General features: G+C 40.5%; 1 protein-coding gene across 1 annotated transcript in view; it reads left to right on the top strand.

The window, feature by feature from the left end:
- The first annotated feature begins 14,823 nt into the window (after window positions 1-14,823).
- LOC137631785 (fructose-2,6-bisphosphatase TIGAR-like) overlaps window positions 14,824-24,745 on the top strand; it is a 135,330-nt gene continuing 125,408 nt past the window's right edge. The window contains exon 1 of the mRNA XM_068363744.1: window positions 14,824-14,954. The gene's annotated coding sequence lies outside the window, so the exon portion shown is untranslated. The remainder of the gene's footprint in view (window positions 14,955-24,745) is intronic.

Genomic DNA, 24,745 nt, shown 5'->3' with positions numbered 1-24,745 from the left:
TAGATCCTGGTAAAAAGAGAAACGAACAGTAGGAAATTGTGGCCTTCCTTTGAGTCATAATATATGTAGTATTTTGTGAGCCTAACATTGTCTGCTACACAAAAGTTCTTTCATCATATTATTGTGTGATGTTACTTTAATTGGGTCTTGAGTACTTAGTTTGTTATGTTATCCAATCTCGTTCCTGGATCCACAACTGTTAATCAAATAATTTCGCTCACAGTTTCTGCCTGACAGTAATAGATTATGGAAAGAATCCCCTAGAACTAAGCAAGTGAAATATTACCTGTATACAAAACTGCAGACTTTTACAACGTTCACCTGCAAATATGATCATCGACACTTGCTAACTAACCGCGACGCTATGTCGGTTACTATGGCGATGGCGTCTCTCGTTTCCATGGAAACAAGAATTGTGCCAGATCACGTTTATCAAACGGAGTTGAATAGCCTTGGTTACTAACAATTATTTATGGTTTCTCTTCAGAGTCATAATAGAATTTGAAAGTAAATTCTAAAGCAAATCTTCAATGCTTCGTTCACACCAAAGAAATATCTCAGCTTCAATAATTGATAAGGCAATTATGATCGAGATGCAATTTACGAGACAAGTACCTTATTTCTAATTTTATCGATCATCGTCCACGCAAGTGAACAGTCTATCGGTAGATATGTCGTTTGCCCCTTTTATCTCACATTTGATATCCTGTGTAATTTATGTTCATCATCATTCAGCACGCAGAGCCTTATCTGCAAGATATTATTATTATTATTATTATTATTATTATTATTATTAATTGCTAAGCTACAACCCTGGTTGGGAAAGCAGAATGCTATAAGCCCAGGAGCTCCAACAGGGAAAATAGCCCAGTGAGGAAAGGAAACAAGGAAAAAATAAATATTTAAGAATATTAAAATAAATATCTCCTATATAAACTATAAAAACTTTAACAAAACAAGAGGAAGGGAAATCAGATAGAATAGTGTGCCCGAGTGTACCCTCAAGCAAGAGAACTCTAACCAAAGATAGTGGAAGACCATGGTACAGAGGCTATGGCACTACCCAAGACTAGAGAACAATGGTTTGATTTTGGAGTGTCCTTCGCCTAGAAGAGCTAATACATGCGTAATGTTAATAATTACCTATCCTTATTCAATGTTTAATTTGCCTAATTTAAAAAATTTGGAGTCTGAAAAAAACCTTATCCGGGAAATCTGTTAGAATTCAAATTAGTCGTTTGAAAACACATCTAATAAGAAGTAAAAGAAAACACACGTTGATCTGGAAGTTACTTTTGTGCCTACTGAAATAGATCGTACCCACACTATCAATGTTTGTTTCTCTTTTTCGTTTTAAGTTGTTTTCATAGCCCAAAATATTTCTTTAAAATTTTAAAACGATGGACACCTCTACTTTATCATTGACTTCTCGAGTCTCCATTTCATCATATCTATTATTTTCGTGTTGATTGTCTTCTCTTTTAAATTGCCCAATTCTCATCTCTTAATTTTGATAATGTTAATCTACTTGAATGAGTATTTCTTATAACTTAATCAAAATCACTGCTTCCATGAGTAAACTTTCTGCTATTTATGTGCCTTTTCTGTTATCCAGTCTTCCGCTCACATAATTGAACCTATCACTTCCATCAGTAGGCCTATTTTACGAGTCGAACTTGCTTCTGACTTAAAGTGAGATAATTGTATTACTCAAATCGGATTTATTGTTTAGATATCCATGATTTCTTATTTTATCTTAGCGATTAGAATTTTATGCTGACCATATCAATTGCCCCTACTTGAAGTACAGTAGGGCAAAGCAATTTTGGACAAGTAAGGCAAAAATTGGACAGCTGCAATATCTCTGAAACTATTTATAATTTTCAAAAACTATAATGCTGTTAGAAATTTCCCAACCTTCTACTTTATAAATATTTGTATGTTTGGTTTTGAAAAAGTATTAAATACCACTAGAAAAATTGTTGAATATGGGTGTCCAATAATTGCCTCACCTTCATTTTAGGGCTTCTCAAAAATAGTAATAGAAATTATTATTTCTGAAAAAGAAAAAATAGTAGATGATACTAAAGGAAGGTTTAAAATAAAAAATTGATTAAAAAATCTGGAATATCTAAGTGTCCAATTTTGCCTCACCTCGAAAAATAGTGAGGCAATATTGGACAATTAAATGAAAAAAAACAGCTAATTCATAATGTTAAGTTATTAAGAAATAGATTTTGTAATTTTCTTATGTTTTATATTATTTTTATATGCATTTATATATTTTCTGAATAATTTCAACCAAATATATAGGTAAATAATAGTTATTTGAAAATATTTTAACCATTTACTTCAAGGGAAAAAATATTGATTTATAAGAAAACGGAAAAAGAAAAAGGTTTTCTTTTCAAAGAAAGTATCAAACAAACCTATTACTAATGAAAAAATATGTTTGATACAACTAAGCCTCTAGAGGATGATCACAGAAATCTTTGTAATTGAATGTAGGAATCAATTTGCAGTCTTAGTGACTTTAAGAGACAAATAGCAAACAATTAACGAATAAGACTTGGGATACTATAAAAAAGTAGACAAAGATAGAAGTTGATTGTTCGAAGGTTTTGAGGATGTAATGAAAATTGCAAGGTAGAGCGTGCTAACAATTCCAGTATTGATAGTGAGGTCAAAAGAAAAGCCAGAAATGACTGGAGAGAATATTTATACAGGAAAGCAGATGAGTTTGACAAAGCTATGGTTTCAGGGAGTGACTATGGTATAAGAATTGTACATAGAATTATTATAGAAATCTCTACGGGAGCAAAGAAGAAGCATATAACCATCAAAAAGAGAGATGGAGCTATTTTAACAACAGAAGATGAAGAAAGGCAACGTAGGATGGAACACTTTAGTGGGGTCATGAATAGGAGATATAAAGGGAATAATTTGATTGATATACCTGAAGCTGAGGAAGACCTTGATGTGCCCATCAATGAATTCAGTGTTTTTGAAGTCGAAGGTATCTTTTAAAAAAAACTCGAAGAGATGGGAAGTCTCTGGTTACAATGGAATAACTGCTAAGACAATATTGTCCGAAAATGAAGTGACTCCCAGATTACTTATAACATTATTTTGTAGAGTGTGGCGAGAAGAGGCAAAGCCTAATGAATGGAAGCCAGGAGTGGTGGTGAAAACGCCAAAAATAAGGAGATCTAGCTGATTGCAATAATTACAGAGGCGTCACACTACGTCCGTTGTCCTGAAAATACTATGTTGTTTATCCTCTTCGTGCATTTTGTAATGCATAGAACAGTTGGGAATGTTGGAGAAGGATTGAACTGGATTGGTAACAGGAAATTAGATGACCTAGAGTATGCTGATGACGCTGTCCTTATTAGCAGAACACCACAGGTAAGGATGAATAGAAGAAAGACAGAGATGAGGAGAATGGAACATGCAATAGAAGACGGAATATCATTGGAAGGAGAAAGGATTAATGAGGTGGAGTCATTTAAATATTTAGGAACTATCTATGATACCTAATACAGGGATTAAGTATTTGAGTTCAATGAAAGATTGAAAAAAGCAAATCAGACAATGGCTAGGTCAAGTAAAATCTGGAAATCAAATCGCCTAAAATTACATATAAAAGTCTGGCTATATATCAGTTTAGTGAGATCGGTGTTACTGTTTGGATATGAGTCGTGGTATAACAATGAAACAATATCCAACAGATTTTATAGATTTGAGAACAAAGCCATAAGAAGAATATTGGGAGTTAAATGGCGGGACAGGATTAGAAATGAAACTATAAGAGAGATCACTCAAGTGCCATATGTGGATGAGATCTTGGTGATAGGTAGATGGAGATGGTTTATGCATGCTCTTCGCTCTCTCCAAGAGATTAGTTCACCAAACTTTCAACCAGGCTCCACAAGGCACTAGAAGAGTTGGAAGACCCAGGCCTACATGGTTGAGGACTATGAAGCGCGAAGTAGATATTGAATGGAGAAGTATTGATTTAAAATATCAAGATAGAGACGAATGGTGAAATCTAACCGAAGCCCTTTGCGTCAATAGGCGTAGGAGGAGATGATGATGATATGTGGTTTCAAGCTATTTAACTCAAGGTGAGTCACTTTGCCTCCTTCTTCCTCTAAAAAACGTTTTGTTCCTCTACCAATGCAAAATAAGTTACCATATACCATTTTCCTACAACTGATGCTTCTTTATATGGAGGTGAAACGCTCTTCCAAAATGAATTAAATTCCTTTTGATTCACTATCAGGACTATCCAAGTAGTTTGAATTATCACTATTAATTACCTTGGTCAATTTAGATTTTTTATATTCACTTTAGCGTTTGCACACATTTTTCTTAAAAAATTGAGAAGTATTTGGTTACTTTGTATTTCCATTATTTGTTTTGTTTTTATCTTAGTGCCTTTCTTTGGGGTTTTCCCTTTCTTTTTCTTCATTTCATCTCTTTTTTTTAAATCTTCGATTGCATCCCTTTTTGTTACTATTTGAGCGAATGCCTTTCTTATTCTTTTGTTTCTTCAATCTTGGTTGCTTTTTCTTTAGGTAAAATTGTCTCTTTGATGGCTCGTTCATAATATGAGGTAAAAATAAGAATAAACTAGATATGTACAACTTAGGACTAATATTGTTTATGGGATCAGCTTGTCCCTCGTTTATATCTCTCACTAATATGCTGTTTACTCTAATGTTGCTTCATTGAACACCATATCAAAAAGGCAACTTGCCAGCTGCGTCTTTTCTATTGCAGTTACCAACATGGAAATTAGCAAGAAAGGGAAATTATATTTTCCCTAATCCGTGAAATTTTCATTTGGATATGTGAATTATTCTAGGAACAATGTATATACAAGAAAGTTTTTTTTTAATTATTAGTAGCATTTGGGGTGACACCCCTCTCGAGGATGTCACCATGAATTGGTCGATCTTTTTGAAGGTTCCACCCCTGAGTGTCAACACCTTTGAGTGTGTCCCCAGTATTAAATAACTTTTTGAAAATCATATCATAACCTTCGAGCTAGAAAGACAAACTTTTTGTAGATGTAACTCTCAGGGTGTCACCCCCTTTTAAGGGTGTCACCCTGGGCAGAACCCCCCCCCCCCCCGTATACTGCACTCCTAATGTTTTATTTTGTATGCTCATGGTTACATATATGTAGATTTACACATAAAAGTATATTCGTGTGCTTGAATATAAACTTTAATTTATACATTCATATAGTAAGGCAAAATTGGACAGTTTTCAAAGCCATGGTCAGGTAAAATTGGACAGGCAAATTTCTCACTTTTTTCTTGGTGATGCAAAATTGGACAATCTTGGATTACGGACACAAAAATTTATGTAAGTCCATAATTTTTTTATAGTATATTTATATTGATAGTGACCACAATAGTCATAATTTGCAAATTGAGCGTTGCCGCTTAACGGAGACACAGACTTGTCCATAATTGCCTCGCTGTCCAAAATTGCCTCTCCTCTAAGATTTTTTTTTTTAATTGTTGAAATATAGGAATTTCTAATCCTTTGATGATTATGAGATAAACAATCTTTATAGATGAGACCTCCCTCTTTTGAAAGCATGCTTGATTTTTGGTCATAAATTATTAATACAGATTTTGTACAAAGGTTTCTAAAAAGGTGTCCAAAATTGCCTCGCACTACTATATTGCTTTTATATTTTGGATGCTTCTCGGTAGGAATGAACTGAAGTCGGTTCGTAAGATCGATGTTGCCACCGTCACCAATCTCTTTAGCCTCTTCCTCTACGGCAAAAAAAAAAAAAAAAAAAAATTCTATAGGTGCTAAACTTCATCCTGTAAGCTTCGGGAGTTAATTCATAGGTTTGTAAAATAGCATTTTTCAAGCCAATTAATCATCAACTCCATCCTCAGGAATAGAAACATAAACCTTTTGAGCCATACCACACAAAACTCCTGATGACATAAGCCCAATTTTCTGCTGACCACTTACATTTCTTAGATTTACTCTCAAAACAGGAAGAGTATTCATCTAAATCCTTTTCATTAAAAGGAGGCACAACTCTATCTTAGCTAGAAATGGTTGAGCAGCCTAGCTCAGATTTATTTGAATCACTAGAACCAGCCTGTATAATTTTTTCAGGTTTTAACTCTTTTTAAACATTGATTTCATGAACCTTTGTTTCAGCTTCAGTTTTCAGTTGCTCACGTTTTACTCTGTTTTTCTTATGTCACGCTCAGCTTCTAACTGTGCACAATTTAACTCGGCCTCTAATTTTAATTCCTCCCGCTCAGCCTGAGCTTGCACTTCTAACTCTTTTTCTCTTGAAAAGGATGATTGCAAAACTATTGTATTTCCAAAATTTCCATTCAGCAAAACTTGCAACGAACCAAATGTATCCTTTGCTCCCTGGAAGTCAATATAACTTAAAGATTAAAGCATTACGTCCATCTACATTTGGAAAACTAAACGTAAATTTAGTTCTCATTTTTTTAAATGGATATGTTATTACAACAATGCGAAATCTCTGGAAAGAGAAACAATTGTCTAGTTACAATGATACAGCACATTTATACCTTCTTTTTTTTATTTGATGGTCAATAGTTAGTGTAAAGGTAATATCTAAATGATAAGAATTAATAATGAATATTGTACACCACTTACGTGTGATGAAAATTATATGAAATAAAATTTCTTGCTAAGTATTTTGAAGAAGACTGGTTAGATACTCGAGAAAAATTTTCTGGTGAAAAATTTACTGCTTCTCATATCGTATAGAATTTATATATATATATATATATATATATATATATATATATATATATATATATATATATATATATATATATATATATATATATATATATATATACCTTAACGTCTTAAGGTATTGAACACTTCGCAACACGCTTATAACATAGCTAGCGTAAAAGCATCTCGAGCAAACCCTTGAGCAAAGAAGAATTGTTTGGTAATCTCAGTGTTGACAGGTGTAGGCTATGAGGGAAGATGAGAATCTGTAAAGAATAGGCCAGACTATTCGGTGTATGTGTAGTCAAAGGAAAAATGAGCCGTGAACAGAGAGAATATTCAATGTTGTACTGTCTGGCCAGTCAAAGGATCCAATAACTAACTCTAGCGGTAGTATCTCAACGAGTGACTGGTGCCCTGGCCAACCTACTACCTTATACTACCTCATGGTCGAAGAAAAGTGTTCTGGCTTGGGTATGGCAGCCATTTGGAATTACAGTCATTGAGAGAGACAATGAGTGTCAAGTGAACTTCAGACTTCCGGATCTAAAGGGAATAATCTAATTGATGGACTCAGCAGATGGAAGAGTTACACTTGATGTGTTGCCCACTGTTCCTTGATAAAGATTCACTTTTACTGTCTCTTTGTCAGGAGGACGAATGCAGAAAAAACAAGTCTGACTTCTTCTAATACACTGTGTTCCTTCAATAGGATTCCATTAGACTGGAATAGTGAGACAGAATTGCCCTGGTTTGGTATGGCAGCCATCTGGAATTACAGTCATTGAGACAGACAATCATTGCCAAGTGGATTCCGGACTTCCGGATCTAAGGGAATAATCTAATTGATGGACTCAGCAGATGGAAGAGTTACACTTGATGTGTTGCCCACTGTTCCTTGATAAAGATTCACTTTTACTGTCTCTTTGTCAGGAGGACGAATGCAGAAAAAACAAGTCTGACTTCTTCTAATACACTGTGTTCCTTCAATAGGATTCCATTAGACTGGAATAGTGGGACAGAATTGCCCTGGTTTGGATATGGCAGCCATCTGGAATTATAGTCATTGAGACAGACAATCATTGCCAAGTGGATTCCGGACTTCTAGATCTAAGGGAATAATCTAATTGATGGACTCAGTAGAGGAAAGAAATCACACTTATTGTGTTGTTCAGTGTTCATTGATAAAGATTCACTTTTACTGTTTCTTTGTCAAGTGGGCGAATGCAGAAAAAACAAGTCCGACTTCTTCTAGTATACCGTTGTCCTTCAATAAGATTACATTGGACTGGAATAATGGAACAAAAGTGTCCTGGCTTGGGTATGGTGGTGTCAGGAAATGAGGTATTTCATATATATTCATAATGAGAGAGTTAATAATTGTATGTAATCAACTATTTCATAAGTTATTAGAGAGAGAGAGAGAGAGAGAGAGAGAGAGAGAGAGAGAGAGAGAGAGAGAGAGAGAGAGATAATTTATAGTGATTTTATTTGTTAACAAGTATAAGACAGAAAAACACATGTAGGAGAGAGATAATCTAATCAAGTGCCAGGAAGCTACTATCGAAATGCTATTAATGAAGCATGGCACAACTGTGATAAACAGCAAATTCCTTTGGAATGAGAGATTCGCAGGAAGTCCAAGCACGCGAACAGTATCGCCGGAAGTGTATACGTCACGGGCAACCATCTTGGTTGCCATACTTTGAAGTCTACCATATAAAAAATTAAGAGGGTCTCTACATCAGTCAGTCCTGTCCAGCCAGCATTCCTGTCATAGAGTCCTTGTCTGGCCTTTTGGACATCCAACCCCTTTGGGTAGAATCCGGAGTTCGCCTACTACATTCTGTCTTGGACAGATACCCGCCCAGCAACAGGGTCACCCGGCTCTGAAATTGACGCCATCCAGCCATGGTGTAGAAGGAAGCTTCAAGGAAGGCAGGAGTTTGTCTGTCTGCTGCTATGCAGTTATAAGCTCCAAGAACTACAAGAAAGAGAGGGCAGACGTCAGAGGCACTTCACAGAAAACGAAGATAGAAAACAGCCTTACAGACATGGCGATGAAGAAAATCTACGGAAATTCTCTTTCCTGCTATTCCAGAATCTACAATTTTGTTTATTTCCTTGCCTTCGGGCCCAGTGTACCTTTATTGTTAAAATTTGCTTCGTTTTCCTCTAGTAAAGGATAAAAAGACATAGCTATCCATACCCCGTTATTATGGGAGATTGTGATATTAATTCAATTTTGAAATAATAAAGTTACTGAGATATTAAAGACCATTCAGATACATGAATATTTAAGAAGTCCCCAATAATTAATCATAGGAGGCTTCACATTGGTGGCAACCGTCCTTGATAGTTTTCGTGTTTTGTTGAAAGTGAAAAATTAATCTAAAATTATTTACAGGTAGAACCTTGAAATAGAAAAAAGGGCAAGAGAAGGATTTTTTTTTTTTCGTACGAAGAAAAAGGATAAATCTAAAGTAACCACAGGTAGTAGGTTGCCCTGGGCACCAGCCACCCGTTGAGATAATACCGCTAGAGTGTTATGGGGATTTTTGAATGGACATAGTGACTACAGTACTACAATGGATCCTTCTCCTGTTACGATTCACTTTCCCTTTGCCTACACATACACTGAATAGTCTGGCCTATTCTTTACAGATTCTCCTCTGTCCTCATACACCTAACAACACTGAGATTACCAAACAATTCTTCTTTGCCCAAGGGGTTAACCACTGCACTGTAATTGCTCAGTGGTTACTTTCCTCTTGGTAAGGGTAGAAGAGACTCTTCAACTATGGTAAGCAGCTCTACTAGGAGAATGACACTCAAAAATCAAACCATTGTTCTCTAGTCTTGGGTAGTGCCATAGCCTCTGTACCATGGTCTTCCACTGTCTTGGACTAGAGTTCTTTTGCTTGAGGGTACACTCGAGCACACTATTCTATGTAATTTCTCTTCCTCGTGTTTTGTAGATTTTATAGGAGATATTTATTTTAATGTTGTTACTCATCTTAAAATATTTTATTTTTCCTTGTTTCCTTTCCTCACTGGGCTATTTTCCCTGTTGGAACCCCTGGGCTTTTAGCATCCTGCTTTTCCAGCTAGGGTTGTAGCTTAGCTAATAATAATAATAATAATAATAATAATAATAATAATAATAATAATAATAATTTATTGGTTCTCTCTCTCTCTCTCTCTCTCTCTCTCTCTCTCTCTCTCTCTCTCTCTCTCTCTCTCTCTCTCTAATGTATTCTAATGTATTTAAGTAGAGTAAAAGATTACTTTGATGATACTACTCGAGCTTTGATTGTGGAAAGTCTGGTCTTGAGTGTAATAAACTACTGTATTAAGATATGGGGGTCAACTAATGATATGCACATGGAAAAAGCTCAAAAAATCCAAAACTTTGCAGGTAGAGTAGCCGTTATTGGGGTAAAAAAAACACGATCACATCACCTCCAGCAATTAAAGTGGATAAAATTAAAAGAAAAGTGTATGTACGATGTTTGTGTTTTTGTTTTTAAAAGTTTGGGAAAAGAATATCCCAACTGGCTATACACATTTCCTACAGTTGGTAATAGTAGGAATGCATTAACCAGACAGAATGAAAATCTATATGTAGACAGCTATCGAACGGATTTGGGTTCACGCTCAATGGCAATAAGGGGCCCAGCTTGCTGGAACAAACTACCTCTGTAAATACGAAAATGTACAAATATAAGTTCTGATTTATTCAAAAAGAAACTTAAGCAATATTTTTCAAATTTTACTTGAATGTATATATATCCTAGATTTTTACAATCCAATTATTGTGAATTTTATGTAAATAATTTATATTGTTATGTAACAGAATAACCATTTTATAATGGAATAAAGGTTTTTGACTTTTGACTTTGACTCTCTCTCTCTCTCTCTCTCTCTCTCTCTCTCTCTCTCTCTCTCTCTCTCTCTCTCTCTCTCTCTCTCTCTCTCTCTCTCTCTCTCGTTATGATTATAGTGTATATTTTTTTTTTTCGTGTAATCGAAAGGTTTTTTTTTTTCTTGTAAATGATGTTGTTGACATTTAAGCCCAATACAATTTAAGATTAACAGATGATTTAGATTACACAAGTAGGGGTGCAAGACAAAGACGATCAACTTTCCATGAGGACAAAGGTCCAGGCGATCGAGTTGACCCACATCTTTGAATGGGGGATTTATTTCATTTATTCTCCGAGGGGTTAATTTAAAGGGATTCATACAAACTCGGGTAAGCTCTTGGTCAATTTGTGGACCACAGGCACAAGTCTTAGTTAAAAGATGTATGCGTGTGATGTTAAGTAAATAAACACCAATGACAGATATAAAACTTGTTGCACCCTTTGGTATAAAAAAATGTGTGCGGAGTCATCATAGCTGTTCAATCATTACATAAGCTTAAACCAAGGACAGGGGACGAAGAAAATGTATTCATTGCTTAATCACCTGAATAAATCGAGTTATTATTTTTCTGATGTTACCTTTGTGTATGCGAAACGCACAAAAGACGCAGAATATAACACCATATTACAAGCAGAATCTGCGAGAACAACAGGCTATGGATATGGATCATGAAGAATCGTACATTTGATATGAATATAAATCATGGTTCAAGCGGTAGAAGAATTGGACGCGATTTGGTGGTTAATTTGCACTAAATATAGTAATTTAACCAGTGTGAAGGAATGAGAAGTAGTGAAAAGGGAAAAGAAAGGATGCATAAGAGTATTTGAGAAAAGAAAGTGGGGAGCAGCCGCAAAGGTAAACAGCAACCGGCTTGGGGGTGGGTTCGGTTTGGTGGTGGTGGTGGGGGAGGGGGGGGGAGGTTTCTATGGTTCCTCGTTGCTCTCTCAAAAACACTGTAATTATGGGCACATTACTAGGAGAAGCTTTGCTACAATGTGCAGAAAATTAATTATCATTAGTTACTTCCTATACAGACAGCGCAGCTTACATACTTTTACTTTTAACTTCTAGGACCTTTCCAATATACCGGACAACCTCTTTAGTTGAGGTTTTCCATCCATATACCAAGGCACTTCCCCCAATTTTAGGGGGGTAGCCGACATCAACAAAGAAACAAAACAAAAAGGGGACCTCTACTCTCTACGTTCCTCCAGCCTAACCAGGGACTCAGCCGAGTTCAGCTGGTACTGCTGGGGTGCCACAGCCCAACCTCCCACATTATCCACCACAGATGAAGCTTCATAATGCTGAATCCCCAACTGCTGCTACCTCCGCGGTCATCTAAGGCACCGGAGGAAGCAGCAGGGCCTACCGGAACTGCGTCACAATCGCTCGCCATTCATTCCTATTTCTAGCACGCTCTCTTGCCTCTCTCACATCTATCCTCCTATCACCCAGAGCTTTCTTCACACCATCCATCCACCCAAACCTTGGCCTTCCTCTTGTACTTCTCCCATCAACTCTTGCATTCATCACCTTCTTTAGCAGACAGCCATTTTCCATTCTCTCAACATGGCCAAACCACCTCAACACATTCATATCCACTCTAGCTGCTAACTCATTTCTTACACCCGTTTTCACCCTCACCACTTCGTTCCTAACCCTATCTACTCGAGATACACCAGCCATACTCCTTAGACACTTCATCTCAAACACATTCAATTTCTGTCTCTCCATCACTTTCATTCCCCACAACTCCGATCCATACATCACAGTTGGTACAATCACTTTCTCATTTAGAACTCTCTTTACATTCATGCCCAACCCTCTATTTTTTACTACTCCCTTAACTGCCCCCAACACTTTGCATCCTTCATTCACTCTCTGACGTACATCTGCTTCCACTCCACCATTTGCTGCAACAACAGACCCCAAGTACTTAAACTGATCCACCTCCTCAAGTAACTCTCCATTCAACATGACATTCAACCTTGCACCACCTTCCCTTCTCGTACATCTCATAACCTTACTCTTACCCACATTAACTCTCAACTTCCTTCTCTCACACACCCTTCCAAATTCTGTCACTAGTCGGTCAAGCTTCTCTTCTGTGTCTGCTACCAGTACAGTATCATCCGCAAACAACAACTGATTTACCTCCCATTCATGATCATTCTCGTCTACCAGTTTTAATCCTCGTCCTAGCACTCGAGCATTCACCTCTCTCACCACTCCATCAACATACAAGTTAAACAACCACGGCGACATCACACATCCCTGTCTCATCCCCACTCTCACGGGAAACCAATCGCTCACTTCATTTCCTATTCTAACACATGCTTTACTACCTTTGTAGAAACTTTTCACTGCTTGCAACAACCTTCCACCAACTCCATATAACCTCATCACATTCCACATTGCTTCCCTATCAACTCTATAATATGCTTTCTCCAGATCCATAAATGCAACATACACCTCCTTACCTTTTGCTAAATATTTCTCGCATATCTGCCTAACTGTAAAAATCTGATTCATACAACCACTACCTCTTCTAAAACCACCCTGTACTTCCCAGATTGCATTCTCTATTTTATCCTTAATCCTATTAATCATTACTCTACCATACACTTTTCCAACTACACTCAACAAACTAATACCTCTTGAATTACAACACTCATGCACATCTCCCTTACCCTTATATAGTGGTACAATACACGCACAAACCCAATCTACTGGTACCATTGACAACACAAAACACATATTAAACAATCTCACCAACCATTCAAGTACAGTCACACCCCCTTCCTTCAACATCTCAGCTTTCACACCATCCATACCAGATGCTTTGCCTACTCTCGTTTCATCTAGTGCTCTCCTCACTTCCTCTATTGTAATCTCTCTCTCATTCTCATCTCCCATCACTGGCACCTCAACACCTGGAACAGCAATTATATCTGCCTCCCTATTATCCTCAACATTCAGTTGAGGTTTTAAATTCCCTATTTCTATGTTATTATTTCCAAATTTTCTCAACTCATTACCGTTAAAAATATGCTCAGTAGCATCTCTGCCTCCCTACACAACACAAAAACTATCCTTATCATTCCCATTTCCATAAGTTTCCTTTAATTTCTAGCATATTTAACTTTGTTTTCATAACTATTATGGCCTCGTTAGTGTTAACTTCTACTGTGTAGTCTCTTTTGCCATTACTGTTCACAAACATCAGTTTGGTCATCTCTGCTTTCTTTTCTTCTATTTTTCTTTTAATATCATATGCCACTTTACTTTTTATTTCTTTTTTGAGTTTTTGCTTTTTATACTTTCTTATTTCTTCAATTATTTTAATATCACATTTATAGCATATTTCTATACTTTTCACCCAACATTCCCCATATGGTTCTCTTATTTGATCTTCCACTATCTCTTTAACTAGACGTTTGTCATCTGATTTTATGATGTAATGGAATAGCATCACCTTTTTATACGTACCAAGTTACAACTCCAAGTCTCCCCAAGTAGGAGGAAAAGGACCCTGAAAAAGAAATCAAGAAAAGAATTATGGAACAAACAGAAGAAACTATTGAATAAAAGAAGAAAGTGATAAAAAAAGATTTATAGAAGGAAATGGCCCACAGCATTATATTAGAGAAATGGATCTGGACAAGGCAACCCTTGTAATAAAGACAAGATTAAATATGTTCAATTTAAAAGCAAATTTTAGGGGAAAATATGCAGATGATTTGTGTGACCTTTGCAAAGAGGAAGAAGATACTACTGAACTTTTATTTTCATGCCAAAAAATAAGACAGTTAATGAAACTAGACAAAAGTGTAGGTACGTTGCAAAACCGTAGCAGGTATCTGGTCGCATTTATAACTTTAGTAGGGCAATCCCAGGCCTTTGAATGAAGAATTTAAAAAGTCCAAACTGACCGCAATAGGTTGCCAAACTGATGATAAAAGGTGTTATCTAAGCTGATTTCAAGATAGATTGGAATAAAAGTAAAAATTAAGAATTTCATCATTAATTCATTTATGGTACAGGTAAAATAAGCTTAATTACAATAATAAGAATAAGCTTAGAAGCTTTGCGCCTATCCATAAAGTGATAGAGTGGCCGCAAACGTATTTTGCGGAGTAATGAGCATTTAGGAACCAGTGACTAGGTCTAGGATCAACACAAGTAACCTATACAACAACTTAGCTGTCGTTCCTAATCGACATTAGGTAATTTCCGTTTACTGAAGCATACCGTCGGTAAGTAACAATTATAGGTCTACTGTAAATGGTAAAATGGAAGAAAGAAAATGTCTATTACAAAGGTTTTCCACTTTTCTATCGAGTTACTTAACTAGCTACTTGTCATAGGAATTTAGAATGGACAGGCATTATATTATGAATAGTTTAAATATGCAAAAATGTAAAACTACCGGTATGCGTAGAACCAGGTGTACAGAATAAGTGGTAGTTGTTCCTTCACTAACAAACCCTACGTTATTTATATGGATATTCTTTTGGCGAAGCTGGAAGGTTAGCCATTAGACTTATAATGCGAGTTGACAACCTACCTAACCACTATAATGGGTGGGAAGGGTGGTGTGGGGGGGGGGGTTGTTACCCAGCCACCTATATCTACTGACTCATCGTTGAACTATGTCACAGTTGTCACTTTTTTATTTTGGCTTTTTGAGACCTGACATGTCTGCTCTCTCCTCAAGGCTTGGCCAGACTATTCGCTTAATGCAATTCTTTTTCCTTTTTTTCAGGTATGACAGTTCCTTCTTTGATGCTCCGGTATTATTGTACTGTATTACAGGGCAATGTAACCTAGGAAAAAAACTATTTTTTTTTTCTATAATAAAAAATTCCGCTCTTCGAAAATGACACTCGTTCCTGTCGCAAATGAATAGTTTCAGAAATGTATATACAGTGGACCCCCGGGGTACGGCGTCCATAGCTTACGTTTTTTTTCACGTTACGGTGTGGAATACAATGTTTTTTCGTCCCCTTGTTACGGCATTTTCCCCACCTTACGGCATCGAATTCCAAAATTCAAACTTGGCGGTCGGTACTTGTACGACTGTGCGAGTCACTCCTCCTACCACCACACTCATACGCCATTAAGAAGCTGGTCTGCTATTGGTCGGCGTCACTAAGATGCCGATACGCTATTGGCCGAAATCCCTCCCACAATGCCTGAGAGAGATGCTGCCTCTCTCTTTCTCTTTGTTGATAACGCGCTCAGTTCAGAATCTCGTGTGTGTTTCGTAAAGACTTGATCTCGTGTGAGTGCTTGCGATATCGTATTTTCTGTGCATTTTAGTGCTAAATTCCAACTTAAATTCATTAGCCATGGGTCCCAAGATTGCTAGTGATGTTAAAGGGAGAAGTAAGAAGATGATTACTATGGAAACAAAGCTGGAGATAATAAATAAATACGAGGAAGGCATGGGCATCGTTACCCTCGTTAGTACATATGGCCGTAACCAGTCAATGATTGGTACAATCATCAAAAACAAGGAAGCCATTAAAGCAAGTAAGTCTTCTAAAGGCATGACTGTCCTTGCCAGTGGAAGGACCTCAATCAACGACGAGATGGAGAGACTCCTTTTACTGTGGATTAAAGCGAAGGAAATCGCTGGTGATACTCTCATGCAATCGGTAATTTCGCATAAGGCGAGCGCCATCTTCGCCGATCTCGTGGAAGCCCAGAGAGACAGTGGAGACGAAGGAACGTCGCAGCAAGCCTCCCAAGAGTTCAAGGCTTCTCATGGGTGGTTTGATCGCTTTAGGAAGAGGACTGGTATTCACTCAGTCGTCAGGCATGGAGAGGCAGCCAGTTCTGACAAGATAGCAGCAGAAGAATTCCTCAAGAAGTTTGAGAAATTAATTTCTAGAGAAGGCTACATTTCTCAGCAAGTGTTTAACTGTGATGAAACTGGCCTTTTCTGGAAGAAAATGCCCCGTCGTACACATATCACAGCAGAAGAAAAGAAACTTCCTGGCCATAAACCGATGAAGGACAGACTTACCCTCGCATTTTGTGCAAATGCCAGTGGCGACTTAAAACTTAAGCCCCTACTGGTGTACTGCTCCTTGAATCCTCGTGCCTTCAAGGCACAAAATATCACGAAGGATAGGCTCTCAGTATTTTGGAGGTCTAATGCCAAGGCCTGGGTCACGAGGATAATATTTATTGAGTGGGTAAACATCTGCTTCGGTCCTGCTGTCAAGAAATATTTAGAAGAGAACAATCTTCCTCTAAAATGTCTCCTGGTACTGGACAAGGCCCCTGCTCACCCTCCTGGTCTCGAAGCCAACATACATCCTGACTTCTCCTTCATCAAGGTTCTCTATCTGCCACCAACACCACCCCTCTCCTCCAGCCTATGGACCAGCAAGTGATTGCCAACTTCAAGAAGCTTTACACGAAGCATCTGTTCAGAAGATGCTTCAAAGTGACCGAAAGCACTCGACTCACCCTCCGTGAATTTTGGAAGGGGCATTTTGACATCGTTCAATGCCTGAAGATGATCGATAAAGCTTGGAATGAGGTTTCACGGCGCACCTGGAACTCCTCACGGAAGACACTGTGGCCAGCTGTTGTGGTAGAACGCTATTCGAAGGTTTCGAACCCTCAACTGAAGATAAGGCCGTTGATGATCCTGCCCCTGAGGGTGATGTTGAGGAAATAATTTCAATTGGGAGGTCCATGGGTCTTGTTGTCGATGAGGCTGACATCGATAACCTTATCGAGGAGCACAGGGAGGAGCTTACGACTGAAGACTTGAAGGAGTTGGAGGCAATGCAGTTGACCATCATTCAAGAAGAGCACCACTCTAGTGGTGGCGAGGACCCGGGCGGGGGGGGGGGGGGGAGACTGAAAAAACGACATCGGCAGAAATAAGGGGAGCTATCGGTTGTTATGAAAACATTTTGAGATTCATTGAAAAAAAAAAACACCCAGAAAAGCTTCACACAGGTCGTCTTAAGGAGAGAGTTAATGACAAGTGTATGAGTCATTTTAGAAATATTCTGAGGAGTCATCAGAAACAGGCTTCTTTGGATACATATTTCTCCAGAAGAGAAGTGTCAGAAAGCAAAGATGATATAAGTGATTCTAGTAAAAAAGCTAAAAAAAGAGTAAAGCCAAGATGAAGTAGTGCTACTGTATAAAATTAAGTTCTAAAAAAAAAAAATCATAAGGCAAAAATAATAAAAAAAAAAGTATTTTTAATTTTAAGTGTTTATTAAGAATAGATTTATTAAGTGTAACATAATTAGCATTGATATGTTTTTATATGTGCCGTCTCCTCCCCCCTCTGCCTCCACCCACTACCAGCTCAAGTCACGTCACTCCAAAGGTAGATACTGTAAGTACTTACTATACTATTTTGTTACTAATTTTTAATATATATATAAAATTTTGATGTTTTTATTGTGGGTTTTGCACGCATTAGCTATGCTATTGCCCGCCATACGACATTTTCACCACACGATACCAACTCCGGAACGGATTAATGTCATATGGCGGGGGTCTACTGTATTTATCTATATTCAACGATAATGGGGGACCTCCAGTGGGAACTCGGGGTTTTATCTTATGAGTACTTGCCCTAGTCGAGAAGGGTGCTCATGTGGCACCTTCATGTCGTCGGTGGATACTGACCCGACCTGCAGGGGGTGTTGCTGTGAGCAGGGTTCGCCCTGCGGAGATTGTAGGAAATGGCCTTCCTCTCAGTTGGAGAAATTTGGATGTTGCAGGAAGTGGAAGGCCAAGAGAGATCTCTCTCCCCCAGGGTCCTCCTCAGGGGCGAAAAGACCTCGGGCTTCTTCTTCATGCACTCCTAGATCTTTCTCCAAAGCTTCTCCACACTTGCCTTCGTCTGGAGGCCAGTCAAATAGGAGCACAGACCAATTAACTCCGTGGCAACCTCTGCGTACTAGGGGGGTTGTTGCTTCCCTCAGAGAAGCACTTTCACCTCCAGCCACTGGGGAACCATTCTCCCTTTCAGATGTGCTGCAGGCTTGAGTGGTCCTGAGATTGTCTGCACTCCTTTCCAAGAAGCTCTACTTCAGCTCCGGGGTGTATGTATGATAGCTGCCACCTGTATGTATTATTATGGCTAACTTAGAATATGGCAGTACACTATAAGGGAGGGTCGAAGGGGGCATTAGCCCCCTCTCCCCCCGTTAGGTAAGTAGGTAAGGAGACGGCTTGTAGGTTAGGTTAGGTGGGAAAGTTTAGGTTAGTTGGTGCCTATTTTTGATCCATGCGGGAGGAACTGGCCGCTGATATACAAAGGATCTTCAACTCTTTCAGTGTGGGGCACGGAGAGACCCTTTGTTAGTTGCTTCGGCAGCTGATACCCTTGATGTCTGCGAGGTCCATCTCTCTCCCTCTCCTGGCCCTTCCATGCATTTACAAGATCAGCGCTCTCGTTTGCCCATCTGACGGCCTCCTGCTGATGACTAAGTCTTCTTTTCATCCTGAGTCTCCGTCTTCACCTAACCCACAGCATTTTTTTTTCTTCACAGGCAAGGTTCCAGCTCGCGTGCTGTACACTCGCCTGCAGCGGAAATTGGGAAGGATAATCATCCGGTAGCTAGCAATCCAACTGCTTGTCGATTGTGTGGATGAAACTCATCCGCACGTCCTCGTGGACTATCACCCTCGGGTCATCGTTGGCGACGATCCGATAATGATGATGATCAATCAAAGAGTTTGCAGATCATCATGATCTTGACACTCTTCATTACGAAGGCACTCACATTCATTAGCTAAGCGCTCAAAATCAAGAAATCGCTGGTCAACACGATCTTGGCGCTCTCATTCACAAGCTAAGAGCTCACGATCACGATTTGGACGCTCGCGATCACGAAATAGACGCTCACGATAGCGAACAAAGCACTCACGATCAAGACGCTCACAATCACGAGCGAGGCAATCACAATCACGAGCAGGGCGCTCATGATCACGAGCACAACGTTCACGATCACGATCGAGACGATCCTCTTTACGAGAATGTCGTAGGCTCTCGCTCTCATGATCTGCGTGGCACTCTACAACTTGACAATCGCCTGCTGCTCCGTCTCCAAGATGACCTACGTACAAACTAGGACCTACTGAAGGACAATTTTCAGAAATGCGTCCTTATAGGCTACCCCCTGCTCCCTTTACAGGTTGGAGTATCCTAGGGAAGCGTTCGCCTACGTGTCACCCGTTTACGCAACGCTAACCAACACAAAGCGTTGCTCCCATTCTGAGGCTTCCATCTCAGCCTCCAGCGAGCTTTTGTAGCCCTACAGCGCTACAGAGGCCCCCTAGGCTTCCTCCTCCGCGCTCACCGTCAATCACTCGTGAAACGGTTACATCTGCTCCCTTTGACGTGTGAAATGCCAGTTGTTCTGTAATTAGAATACAAACCAACGCTATTTATAGGGGTATTACTTTCGGTGAAGCTGAAAGACGAGCCATTAGACTTTTAGCATGGGTTAACCACCCATACCGCTATTTATTGGGGGGGTGGTAGTGGCTCCCCCAACTTACACACACACATGAATGTAACTATCGTCTCTCTCCCTTCTCCAACTGACTGGCCTTTTGACTTTTTAATCTTATGTTTTTTCTTTTATACAGTAAAGTATATACCGGTGTGAAAACATTCTTTGTCTTTATATACAGTATATTTAAAGCTTTCTTTACAGTGAATGTTTGTTTATGTGACGGCATAGTGCAGCAAGTTCTCAAGGGCGGAGAACCTTCCCTTTCGACCTTCCTCCTTTGGACAACGGACATCCCGTAGGCCGGATACTCCTCTGTTCGGATGTTAAGTTTGCCCTTCCCCCCACGTGTTCTTAGAGGGAATCTGCTTGCAACTTTGGTGGTTGAGCGAGTCACACCCATGATGCGGAACTGGACTTCTGCGTGCTGAAACCAAGCAAACACCTCTCCGCTGGCGAACGACGAAAGTTTCAGTGTGGCGGCCATAGTAACAGTGTAGGGGAGGTATAGTAACAGTGTGTGTGGGGGGGGGGCAGCCATAATAACAGTGTGGAGGGGCAAGGCGGGAGGAGCGAGTCGACTTTCGGGGTCACCGATGGAACGAGCCAAGAGTAGGTTGTGACTTGGTTGCTTTCATTCCGCTTTTGAGTCACAACTTCTCTTGGCTCGTCACACAACCTTCACAGAGCTTGATTTTGATCTTGCTCTTTCTCACTAATAACACCGCTCACTTTACGTGGGCGGCCAGCTGATCCTCGGCAGGGGAACACCTTTCCCATTCGTAGGTTAGGTTGCGCTTCTGAATATTTTTCTTTATTAATCAAGTGAAATAATAACTGTTTGTACTGTAATTTAACTTTTCTGCTTCGACTCCGCTCTCCTTGGGATGGTGGTCCTTCGCCCTTTCTTGCCGGTGGAGGTTGCGTATTACCTTTGCTTGTCCGCACCCCCTTGGGGAACCCCCTTCCTGCCGGAGGGTTGAGTGGTTCTCCTGAGTACTGTAGTTGGTTTTGTCAGCTGAATTGATTCATTGTAATTCTTGTTTGTTCCGTAACTGTAATACAAACCAACGCTGTTTATAGGGGTATTACTTTCTGCAAAGCTTAAAGGATGAGCCATTAGAATTTTAGCAAGGGTTAACTACCCATCCCGCTAGTTAGCGAGGCGGGTATGGGGTAGCCAGCTACCCATCTCACTCACACACCTGTGACTGAGCTTCACTTTGCTTTTGGCTCGGATGGAGAACGGTTGTTACCGCTGTTCCTCCTCTCCATTGTTTGTGCTGCCATTAATCTCTTTAGTCTTTTTCTTTTTCTAGTGTGTGTGTGTGCCGAGTTCCTCTACCGGCCATGCGTACCTGCCCTGGTTTGGAGGGCCGCATCTGAGGCACCTTCATGTTCGCGGTGGGCGTCGATCTCCACCGCCTTTGTCCTATTTTGAGGGGCGAACGATGTGACCAATTGAATAAGTGTGATGAATGCCAGGAGTGGTCGGCCTTCTAGTGGGAAAGGTATGGGCATCAGCGAAAGAAGAAGTCTAAGCGGGACTCTTCTCCTTTGAAGGTTTCTTCGAGGCAGAAGAAACCCAAGACTACTTCTCCCTCTTACCGACCTTCCCCTCGGAGAGCCATCGAGTAGTAGCGTATGCTGTTTAACCCCCGGCCAACCTCGTTCCGTGAGAGACGTTGCTGCTTCCCCTAGTGAGGTGGCCCTGGCTGTTGATAGCCATGCCGATCACCGATCGCCTGCTCGTAGGTCTCACTAGATCTCAAATTTGTCAGCTCGCCAATCGCTGATTCAATGACTAGACGATCTCCAGCTTTCTACCGATCGCATCGATTGACACTTCTTTCGCCATTCCTGACAGGCAGCAGCTCTCTTTTCGTTAACTTTGTGTTCGCTTACTTGTCGTTCACTAGCTTGTGTTCATCATTACGCCAGCTCAAGATTGTCTTCTCCCCTCTCTCTTGGGTTTACACTACTTTGGTAGCCCTCCCATGTAGAGTTTAAGGAGCTGCTCCTGAGAATCTCTCTTAGGAGAATGCTTCCATCTAGACGACAAAGATAACCTTCTTACCTCTCTCTTGGGCTCACAGTACTTCGATAGCCCTCCCACGTAGAGTTGAACGAGTTTGACACAGATTTCCTTCTGGGAACCTAACCCAGCACTCTCCATCGATGACCTGGGGTAATGCACGATGGTTACCCTTGGCACTTAATACCCCTCTTGCCTTTTGGGTTTCGTTTGTTTCTCACAAACAGGGTGTCTTTGGCTCCTAAAGTTTTCATCACTTGCAAACTTCAAAGAAACTGCAGACATGTTGCCAGGTTTCTTCATAGAATCCTACATGTTCGCTAACGTTCATCCCTCATTAATGTATGTTCTTCACCTTCATTTTGTTCCTACTACAAAAGGAGGCAGATCCCCTGAATCTGTTCCTCCCCTGCATCTGGATTCACAACCCCCTCCCAGGGAGTCTCTCCCCCAATAGGTTGCAAAGAGAATGTCTGGATACCTGGATAAATCTTTGGCTTCATCCAATCCAGGCTAAGTGGACTGTAAGTTGGTGTCATAGAAGGGGTATCCCTCCCCTCAACACCATTATGCCAGCATTAGGGGTGTTCCTCGGTTACCATCGGGAGGAAAGCGCCTCTTGGTCTCGGCAAGGAAAGGCCACCGCTAGTTCTTGAGCCTCGCCTTCAGACTGGAAGGAATTAACCTTTCTCCACGTTGGCATTGCCTCGCTTACAGAGTTTCGAGCTGACGGACTCTTAAGTCAAAAAGGAGACCTCGTTCCAGGTCTCCAAGCAGCAGAAGTCTCCGGACTTTGAGACAGGTCTTCCGCTCGTATTGACTTCTTCCAAGAAGATCGGTGAACCCCATGGGACACCCTTAACGTCTCTCATTCACAACGAAGGGCCAAGTAATGCTTGACCTAGTTTCTGGCAGCTCAGATCCCGGAATCCGAACCCTTTGGTCTGGGAGTCCTTCACATAACCAATGATCCAGATCAAGGGTTACTATGCCAAAGAGAAACTGGAGGCCCCTCCTTAAAGAAACTACAAGAGCTCGCCCCGAGTGTCGTCAACACTCATCATCAGCACGGGGGAAGGTCAAGAGGAGGATAACGAAGAACACCAACTCTGCCTGGATTCACATAGTCATTGAACTCGCACTGAATCCAGATCCTCCTCCGACACTTCGACATATAACACACGACATCAGGGGCATTGCTATGCTCCTGGCCTTCAAACATTACTCTGTGGTGTAGGTTCTACAAGCGGGCTTGTGGAAGCATCAAACGACCTTAACCGCCCGCTACCTGCAAGATGTAACAGACAGGAGAATCGATACGTTCTCTATCGGTCCTGTGGTGGCTGCACAACAACTGGTTCAACACCTCAAGTTCTTTGATGGACAAGTAGCATGAGGTTGAGGGCATTGGTTACCCAGTTTTAGTCTGAGTGAGTGAATAAGAATGAAAGGCTCTTTCTTTTCTTCATCCTCCCCTCTTGGGGAAATTAGCATCCATGGTCCTCTGCACAGCTGACCTCAACCAACTGCATGTAAACCATTGTGTCCTTGTGTAACTTGGTATTGTGTCAATATGTCCCCATACCCTTGTGAAGTGGTATTTGGAATGTCTTGGTGACCTTGGACGATTCCTATGACTCGAAAGAACTCTTACCTTGACAGCCCCATTGCTAGTATCACAAACATACAGCTTTTGTAGGTCGCAGACCATGCATAGCAAGGTTTTAGTGAGGTGTAGGGTTTCCATCTATCATGTGCTAACACACATAGAGGGAAATCCCTGGGTCAAAGCCAAAAAGCCAGTTGTTCTGTAGGTGGAATACAAACCTACTCTATTTATAGGGGTATTACTTTCGGCAAAGCTGAAAGGACGAGCCATTAGAATTTAGCGAGGGTTAACCACCCAATTCGCTAGTTAGCAGGGGGCCGCCGTTAGTACATACCCGTCTCACTCGCACACCTGTGACTCTGCTTCACTTTGCTTTTAGCTCAGTTGGAGAACGGGTGTTACCGCTCTTCCTCCTCTCCATTTGAACTGTCATTGTTAATCTTTTTGTGCATTTCTTTCAGTTTGTGTTTGTTTGTGCCCTTGCTAGGCGGTCATGCGTACCTGCTTTGGACCCGAGGGCCGCTCCTGTGGTACTGTCATGTCTTCCAAAGATACTGATCCCTACTGTTTGTGTCCGGCTCGTAGGGGGCAATGGTGTGACATGGATTGTAAGTGCCTTGAGTGTCAGTAGTGGTCTGCCTTCCAGTTAGAAAAGTTTTGGCAACGGCGTAAGAAGTCTGAAAGAGACTCTTCTCCTTCGAAGGTTTCTTCGAAGCAGAAGAAACCCAAAGCTGCTGCTTCTGCCTCCCGACTTTCCTCCGAAGCTTCTACATGAGCGTTTCCCTCTGGGGTTCCGTTGAGTAGTAGCACAGGCCCCTTAACTCCTGGTCAAGCTCGGTTCTCGAGAGGTAGTTTTGCTTCGCCTCTCCCCTCCCCCCGAGGGGGACCTTGTCTCTTTCA

This window comes from Palaemon carinicauda, chromosome 40 (assembly GCF_036898095.1).
Source record: "Palaemon carinicauda isolate YSFRI2023 chromosome 40, ASM3689809v2, whole genome shotgun sequence".
Classification (NCBI taxonomy): Eukaryota; Metazoa; Arthropoda; class Malacostraca; order Decapoda; family Palaemonidae; genus Palaemon; species Palaemon carinicauda.
This window is presented reverse-complemented; position numbering and strand designations above follow the sequence as displayed.